General features: G+C 48.5%; 1 protein-coding gene across 2 annotated transcripts in view; it reads right to left on the bottom strand.

Annotated features, from left to right (window-relative positions):
• Positions 1–10,362, bottom strand: part of LOC106583215 (FYVE, RhoGEF and PH domain-containing protein 5) — a 52,529-nt gene that overhangs the window by 17,194 nt on the left and 24,973 nt on the right. The gene's annotated exons all lie outside the window — the stretch shown is intronic.

The following is a 10,362-nucleotide window of genomic DNA, read 5'->3' as shown; positions in this document are numbered from 1 at the left end:
ATAACAACTGAAATGTTTTATTAAAGTGAAGTAATGTGAATAAATGATGGTTAATAAGTGATGAGCAGTAATGGACAGTCACTACCATCATGGTACTTGTATTGATTGTTTTATTCTGTGTTGTTACAGCATTCAACCCACTTAATGCATAGTGCATTTCATGCCTAAATATCATCTAAATCTAAATTGAAAAACGGTGATTCTTTTTTTATAAATGAACCCGAAACCAAACTGACCTCAAAAAGCACTGATTGCTCAGCACTAACACATACACAGACACAGAACACACAAGACGTGGATGTCGATTAAGGCAGCCCCCCGCACCTCTCTGATTCAGAGGGTTAAATGCGGAAGACATATTTGAGTTGAATGCATTCAGTTGTACAACTGACTAGATATCCCCCATTCCCTTTCCCACACACACACAGTTGTAGCATACTGTACAGTAACACCAACCATATCAACTTCATCTGTTTCAGTTCACACAGGAGCTTCATCATGGTGACTGTACATGATACACACAGGAGCTTCATCATGGTGACTGTACATGATACACACAGGAGCTTCATCATGGTGACTGTACATGATACACACAGGAGCTTCATCATGGTGACTGGACATGATACACACAGGAGCTTCATCATGGTGACTGTACATGATACACACAGGAGCTAGAGGGAATGGGCAGAGGGGGGGCTCTTTCTCCCATCGCAGATTCATTCAACACTCATCCTCTATAAGGCTGGAGTGTCATCTTCTGAAGGTGGCATAAGCATCAATAGGATCTTATTCTACACAATTAACAGCCTGAAGATCAATACACTCCTATACCCAGAATGCACCATGCTCCATGGTAGCTACAGTATGGATGTCAATGAAGACATTTCAAATACACTACAATCGACTCCTTATAATGTACTGCAAGGGAATGCCGTCAATGCATGCAATATAAACTAGAGCATGCCGATATCCAGAGACGTTTGCACTTTTCCAATATGCACGGTAGCTCACACGCTCATGGATAGCTCATGCTTACGATCTGAATGATTTTGACAGAGACTTGACCCCTTCAATACTTCTGTAATGGCTGTCAGGAGAGAGAGTAGACCAAGGCGCAGCGGAGTTAGTGTTCATCATTGAATTTAATAACAGAAAGAACACTGTACGAAACAAAACAAGAAAACCGACAGCCAAACAGTCCTGTCAGGTGCAAAACACTAACAGAAACAATTACCCACAAAACCCCAACGGAAAAACAGGCACTTATGTGTGACTCCAAATCAGCAACAACACTCTACAGCTGTGCCTGATTGGAAGCCACACGGCCAAAATCAACAAACCAACATAGAAAAAGAGCATAGAGCGCCCACCCAATGTAACACCCTGGCCTAACCAAAATAAAGAACAAAAAAACCCCTCTCTATGGCCAGGGTGTTACAATACCCCCCCCCCAAGGTGCGGACTCCGGCCGCAAAACCTGACTCTGAAGGGGAGGGTCTGGGTGGGCCTTCTACGGCGGCGGCTCAGGTGCGGGACGTGGCCTCTGCTCTACCCTCGGCGTCGCCCTCTTAGGTGGCGCACCTGGCTGCGCCGAAGGTCTGGTGGGCGACCCTGACTGCGCCCGGCTGGCGGGCAGCGATGGCTGCGCCCGGCTGGCGGGCGGTGATGGTTGCGCCCGGCTGGCGGGCGACCCTGGTTGCGCCCGGCTGGCGGGTATGGCTGCGCCCGGCTGGCGGGCGGCCCTGGTTGCGCCCGGCTGGCGGGCGTCCCTGGCTGCGCCCGGCTGGCGGGCTGACCCACTGACCCAGGATTCACCAGGCTGAGGAGACATGTAAGAGGCCTGGCCCTAGGCGCAGGCACAGGACTCACTGGGCTGGCGGGCGGCTCTGACAGCTCTGGATAGGCGGGGGGCTCTGGCAGCTCCGGACAGGCGGGCGGCTCTGGCGGTTCCGGACAGGCGGGCGGCTCTGGCGGCTTCGGACAGGCGGGCGGCTCTGACGGCTCCGGACTGGCGGGCAGCTCTGGCGGCTCCGGACTGGCGGGCGGCTCTGGCGGCTCTGGACTGGCGGGCAGCTCTGGCGGCTCCGGACTGGCGGGCAGCTCTGGCGGCTCTGGACTGGCGAGACCCACTGGAGGCCTAGTCCTAGGAGGCGGCACAGGACGGACCAGGCTGGAGAGATCCACTGGAGGCCTGGTCCGAGGAGGAGGCACAGGCTTAACCAGGATGGGGAGACCCACTGGAGGCCTAGTCCTGGGAGGTGGCACAGGACAGACCAGGCTGGAGAGATCCACTGGAGGCCTGGTCCGAGGAGGAGGCACAGGCTTAACCAGGATGGGGAGACCCACTGGAGGCCTAGTCCTGGGAAGTGGCACAGGACGGACCAGGCTGGAGAGATCCACTGGAGGCCTGGTCCGAGGAGGAGGCACAGGCCTAACCAGGATGGGGAGACCCACTGGAGGCCTAGTCCTGGGAGGTGGCACAGGACGGACCAGGCTGGAGAGATCCACTGGAGGCCTGGTCCGAGGAGGAGGCACAGGCTTAACCAGGATGGGGAGACCCACTGGAGGCCTAGTCCTGGGAAGTGGCACAGGACGGACCAGGCTGGAGAGATCCACTGGAGGCCTGGTCCGAGGAGGAGGCACAGGATAAACCGGGCTGTGGGGGAGCACTGGAGTTCTAGAGTTTACGCTTTTTACCCATACTCCAGGCTGAATGCCCACTTTGGCCCGGCACGGGCGGAGAGCAGGCATTGGGCGAACTGGACCCTCCCAGCGCCCTGGATACACAGTGCGCAGAGCCGGTGCAGGATACCCTGGCCCGAAAAGGCGCACTGGAGACCAGACGCGCTGAGCTGGCACAACCCGTCCTGGCTCGATGCCTGCCCTCGCATGGCACTTGCGGGGGGCTGGTATGTAGCGCACCGGGCTTTGAACGCGTACTGGGGACACCGTGCGCTTCAACGCATAACACGGTGCCTGACCAGTACCACGCTGCTTCCAGTAAGCACGAGGAGTTGGCCCAGAATTCCTTCCTGGTTCCGCCACACTCCCCGTGTGCCCCCCCCCCAAAAAAATTTGGGGGCTGCCTCCCGTGTCCGTTGCGCTCCCTCTCTTCGTACCAGCGCCTCTCAGCTCTCGACTCTTCTATTTCCCATTGCGGGCGGCGATAATCCCCCGCTTGAGCCCATGGTCCTTTCCCATCCAGGATTTCCTCCCAAGTCCACGACTCCAGATAACTCTTCTCCTGGTTCTTAACCTTGCTCTGCTCCTTACTCCGCTGCTTGGTCTTCTTGTGGTGGGTAATTCTGTAACGGCTGTCGGGAGAGAGAGTAGACCAAGGCGCAGCGGAGTTAGTGTTCATCATTGAATTTAATAACAGAAAGAACACTGTACGAAACAAAACAAGAAAACTGACAGCCAATCAGTCCTGTCAGGTGCAAAACACTAACAGAAACAGAAACAATTACCCACAAAACCCCAACGGAAAAACAGGCACTTATGTGTGACTCCCAATCAGCAACAACACTCTACAGCTGTGCCTGATTGGAAGCCACACGGCCAAAATCAACAAAACAAACCAACATAGAAAAAGAGCATAGAGCGCCCACCCAATGTAACACCCTGGCCTAACCAAAATAAAGAACAAAAAACCCCTCTCTATGGCCAGGGCGTTACAACTTCCCCTTTGCTGTGGTTTCTACAATCATGTTCAACTCTGTGGTTACAGTGGTGCTACTGAAGAAGACGACTACAGACCAACACCTCAACCATTCAAAGCCTGGCAATTACAATAAATGTTGATGTGGTTAATAAAACAGACTCCTTTCGGTCATTCTGCTTTGTGAATGAATGTAGTTATCTTGCTCAATGGATCTAGCTTAATGTATGTATCAAGAGCTTTACTTTGTCCATACTAAAAGCCAAATAAAGCAAATTAGACAGGAACTGTGTTCATTGACATTCAGACATTTCCAACATGTTACTGATGAGGTAACACTTCATCTAAACGTATAGGATGATGACTTGAAGAAAACCTCTTTCTTCATCAGAAGGAAAAACAGAATAAGATCTTATACGTGTAATACATTTGATTTCAAAATATGCCTGTGTACAGTATTAACATTATCTGTCCACTTCTTGATCTTGTGACTTGTGGCTGAAACTCAAACGAGCTGCCTGTGAGAACCAGAAGCTGATTTAAAGCTGAAACCCAGCTGGATATACAGTAGTTAGATCACCAGGCCAGTCTGTTCTCATGCCCTGCTCCTGTACTGACCCTCAGACTAAACCTGACAGCATCACATGGACTAAACTCTAGGATGGAAAGAGACCTGAGATTTCATTAACCCAGAATGATCTCTACAGAGACGGAGTGGAGATGTTTGATACTGAGAACTCTCATGGAAACCTCTGTCCTCCTCTCAGAGCTCACTGAGAAGGATCAGGGAGATTACAGGTGTATAATCAATATTATAAACTGGGTGGTTTGAGCCCTGAATGCTGATTGGCTGACAGCCGTGGTACATCAGACGATATACCACGGGTTTGAAAAAACACATCTTTTTTACTGCTCTAATTCCATTGGTAAACAGTTTATAATAGCAATAAGGCACCTCGGGGGTTTGTGGTATATGGCCAATATACCACAGCTAAGGGCTGGGACCAGGCACTCCGCGTTGCGTCGTGCTTAAGAACTGCCCTTAGCCGTGGTATATTGGACATATACCACACCCCCTCCGGCCTAATTGCTTAAATAGAGAATACAGAGACATCACTCTTTATGTTAAAGGTAAGACACCTGATTCTGATCTAGCCTTTTCATTTATTTGTATGTATATTTCATTTCATTTTAAATAATCCATTTTACACCATCCATTAGAAAGTCAAGACATCATGATTACGAAACACTTCTGCAAAGGATGTCAATTGTCACTAAAATACAGGGTCTCTATCTAACTCCCTGACCAGAGCCATTATCATAGATATCTGTCCCAGATCTGGTAGTAGCATAGAGTGTAGCCTACTAGACCAAACACAATGTCTTCATAAACATTCATGACAACGATTATCATTTGAAAGGCATTGAAATATCTTGCCTCTAGAAAGTGGCCAGCCATACCTGTTGTAACAGTGCCTCTGTATAAGTGCTTCTGCTGTGGAAAAAAAACATTGATCATCTCATCTCACATTATAGACCAACCCATACAACCACCATATCTACCAACACCCAACCAATAACAACCACTACCCAACCAACAACAATCACCACCCAACCAACAACAACCACTACCCAACCAACAACAACCACTACCCAACCAACAACAACCACTACCTAACCAACAACAACCACTACCCAACCAACAACCACTACCTAACCAACAACAATCACCACCCAACCAACAACAGTCACCACCCAACCAACAACAACCACTACCCAATCAACAACAACCACTACCTAACCAACAACAACCACTACCCAACCAACAACAACCACTACCCAATCAACAACAACCACTACCTAACCAACAACCACTACCTAACCAACAACAATCAACACCCAACCAACAACAGTCACCACCCACCCAACCAACAACAACCACTACCCAATCAACAACAACCACTACCTAACCAACAACCGCTTCCCAACCAACAACAATCACCACCCAACCAACAACCACTACCCAACCAACAACCACCAAACCACCATATCTAACAACACCCAACCAACAACAACCACTACCCAACCAAAAACCACCCAACCAATTACAACCACTACCCAACCAACAACAACCTCTACCCAACCAACAACAGTCACCACCCACCCAACCAACAACAACCACTACCCAATCAACAACAACCACTACCTAACCAACAACCGCTTCCCAACCAACAACAATCACCACCCAACCAACAACCACTACCCAACCAACAACCACCAAACCACCATATCTAACAACACCCAACCAACAACAACCACTACCCAACCAAAAACCACCCAACCAATAACAACCACTACCCAACCAACAACAACCTCTACCCAACCAACAACAATCACCACACACGCAACCAACAACAACAACCAACATAACCAACAACAACCACCCAACCAACAATAACCACCTAACCAATAACAACCACTTAACCAACAACAGCCACCCAACCAACAACCATCACCCAACCAACAACAACTGCCCAACCAACAACAACTGCCCAACCAACAACAACCACCCAACAACAACCACCCAACCAACAACAACCGCCTAATCAACAAAAACCACCCAACCACTACCCAACCAACAAGAACTGCCCAACCAACAACAACCACCCAACAACAACCACCCAACCAACAACAACTGCCTAATCAACAAAAACCACTCAACCACTACCCAACCAACAACAACCACTACCAAACCAACAGCAACCACTACCCAACCAACAACCACCATATCAACCAACACCCAACCAACAACAACCACTACCCAACCAACAACAACCACTACCCAACCAACAACAAACACCACCCACCCAACCAACAACCACCTAACCAACAACCACCACCCAACCAACAACAACCACCCAACCAACAACAACCACCTAACCAACAACAACAACCAACAGCAACAACAACCACCCAACCAACAACAACCACCTAACCAACAACAACCAACACCAACAACAACCACCCAACCAACAACAACCACCCAACCAACAACAACTACTGAACCAACAACAACCGCCCAGCCAACAACAATAACCACCCAACGACAACCACCCAACCAACAACAACTGCCTAATCAACAAAAACCAACCACCCAACCAACCACAACCACTACCCAACCAACATCAATCACCACCGAACCATCAATCACTACTCAACCAACAACAACCACTACCCAACCAACAACAACCAACCAGTAACAACCACCCAACCACCCAACCAACCAACCAACCAACCACCCAACCAACAACAACCACCACCTAAACAACAACAACCACCCAACCAACAACAACCACCCAACCAACAACCACTACCCAACCAACAACAACCACCCAACCAACAACCACTACCCAACCAACAACAACCACTACCCAACCAACAACAACCACTACCCAACCAAAAACAACCACTACCCAACCAACAACCACCATATCAACCAACACCCGACCAACAGCAACCACTAACCAACCAACAACAACCACTACCCAACCAACAACAACCACCAACCAACAACCACCCAACCAACAACAACCACCCAACCAACAACAACCACTAACCAACCAACAACAACCACTAACCAACCAACAACAACCACTACCCAACCAACAACAACCACCAACCAACCACCCAACCAACAACAACCACTAACCAACCAACAACAACCACTACCAAACCAACAGCAACCACTACCCAACCAACAACCACCATATCAACCAACACCCAACCAACAACAACCACTACCCAACCAACAACAACCACTACCCAACCAACAACAAACACCACCCACCCAACCAACAACCACCTAACCAACAACCACCACCCAACCAACAACAACCACCAAACCAACAACAACCACCTAACCAACAACAACAACCAACATCAACAACAACCACCCAACCAACAACAACCACCTAACCAACAACAACCAACACCAACAACAACCACCCAACCAACAACAACCACCTAACCAACAACAACCAACACCAACAACAACCACCCAACCAACAACCACCCCCCAACCAACAACAACTACTGAACCAACAACAACCGCCCAGCCAACAACAATAACCACCCAACAACAACCACCCAACCAACAACAACTGCCTAATCAACAAAAACCACCCAACCAACAACAACCACTACCCAACCAACATCAATCACCACCGAACCATCAATCACTACTCAACCAACAACAACCACTACCCAACCAACAACAACCAACCAGTAACAACCACCCAACCAACCAACCAACCAACCAACCAACCAACCAACCAACCAACCACCCAACCAACAACAACCACCTAAACAACAACAACCACCCAACCAACAACAACCACCCAACCAACAACCACTACCCAACCAACAACAACCACTACCCAACCAACAACAACCACTACCCAACCAAAAACAACCACTACCCAACCAACAACCACCATATCAACCAACACCCAACCAACAACAACCACTAACCAACCAACAACAACCACTACCCAACCAACAATCACCACCCAACCAACAACCACTACCCAACCAACAACAACCACCAAACCACCATATCTAACAACACCCAACCAAAAACAACCACTACCCAACCAAAAACCACCCAACCAATAACAACCACTACCCAACCAACAACAACCTCTACCCAACCAACAACAATCACCACACACGCAACCAACAACAACAACCAACACAACCAACAACAACCACCCAACCAACAATATCCACCTAACCAATAACAACCACTTAACCAACAACAACCACCCAACAACAACCACCCAACCAACAACAACCGCCTAATCAACAAAAACCACCCAACCACTACCCAACCAACAATAACCACTACCAAACCAACAGCAACCACTACCCAACCAACAACCACCATATCAACCAACACCCAACCAACCAACAACCACTACCCAACCAACAACAACCACTACCCAACCAACAACAACCACTACCCAACCAACAACCACCATATCAACCAACACCCAACCAACCAACAACCACTACCCAACCAACAACAACCACTACCCAACCAACAACAACCACTACCCAACCAAAAACAACCACTACCCAACCAACAACCACCATATCAACCAACACCCAACCAACAACAACCACTAACCAACCAACAACAACCACTACCCAACCAACAATCACCACCCAACCAACAACCACTACCCAACCAACAACAACCACCAAACCACCATATCTAACAACACCCAACCAACAACAACAACCACCCAACAACAACCACCCAACCAACAACAACCGCCTAATCAACAAAAACCACCCAACCACTACCCAACCAACAATAACCACTACCAAACCAACAGCAACCACTACCCAACCAACAACCACCATATCAACCAACACCCAACCAACCAACAACCACTACCCAACCAACAACAACCACTACCCAACCAACAACCACCAAACCACCATATCTAACAACACCCAACCAACAACAACCACTACCCAACCAACAACCACTACCCAACCAACAACAACCACTACCCAACCAACAACAACCAACCAGTAACAACCACCCAACCAACCAACCAACCACCCAACCAACAACAACCACCTAAACAACAACAACCACCCAACCAACAACAACCACCCAACCAACAACCACTACCCAACCAACAACAACCACTACCCAACCAAAAACAACCACTACCCAACCAAAAACAACCACTACCCAACCAACAACCACCATATTAACCAACACCCAACCAACAACAACCACTAACCAACCAACAACAACCACTACCCAACCAACAATCACCACCCAACCAACAACCACTACCCAACCAACCACCCAACCAACAACAACCACCCAACCAACCAACAACAACCACCCAACCAACAACAACCACTAACCAACCAACAACAACCACTACCCAACCAACAACAACCACCAACCAACCACCCAACCAACAACAACCACCCAACCAACAACAACCACTAACCAACCAACAACAACCACTACCCAACCAACAACAACCACCAACCACCCAACCAACAACAACCACCCAACCAACAACAACCACCACCCACCCATCCAACAACAACCACCCATCCAACAACAACCACCCAACCAACAACAACAACCACCACCCACCCAACCAACAACAACCACCCAACCAACAAGCATAGGTGCCAATACATAATTACATACTCATTATGATATAGCAACTCCATGAGAACATTATAATACAATTTCAGAAGGAACTATTTTACACACATACACATGGCTTGATATTGCATGTACAGTAACGTTTTAACAGAGACCAGACACCTCCTGTACTTCTCCTTTAGTATTGTGTCAACGCTCATTGCGGTCATTGTGGTCATAGCAGTCATTGTGGTTATAGCAGTCATTGTGGTTATAGCAGTCATTGTGGTCATAGCAGTCATTGTGGTTATAGCAGTCATCGTGGTTATAGCAGTCATCGTGGTTATAGCAGTCATCGTGGTTATAGCAGTCATCGTGGTTATAGCAGTCATCGTGGTTATAGCAGTCACTGTGGTTATAGCAGTCATCGTGGTTATAGCAGTCATCGTGGTTATAGCAGTCACTGTGGTTATAGCAGTCATCGTGGTTATATCAGTCATCGTGGTTCTAGCAGTCATTG

Source organism: Salmo salar, chromosome ssa22, assembly GCF_905237065.1.
Source record: "Salmo salar chromosome ssa22, Ssal_v3.1, whole genome shotgun sequence".
NCBI lineage: Eukaryota > Metazoa > Chordata > Actinopteri > Salmoniformes > Salmonidae > Salmo > Salmo salar.
Note: the sequence above shows the minus strand (reverse complement) of the source record. Positions and strands in the feature narration are given on the sequence as shown.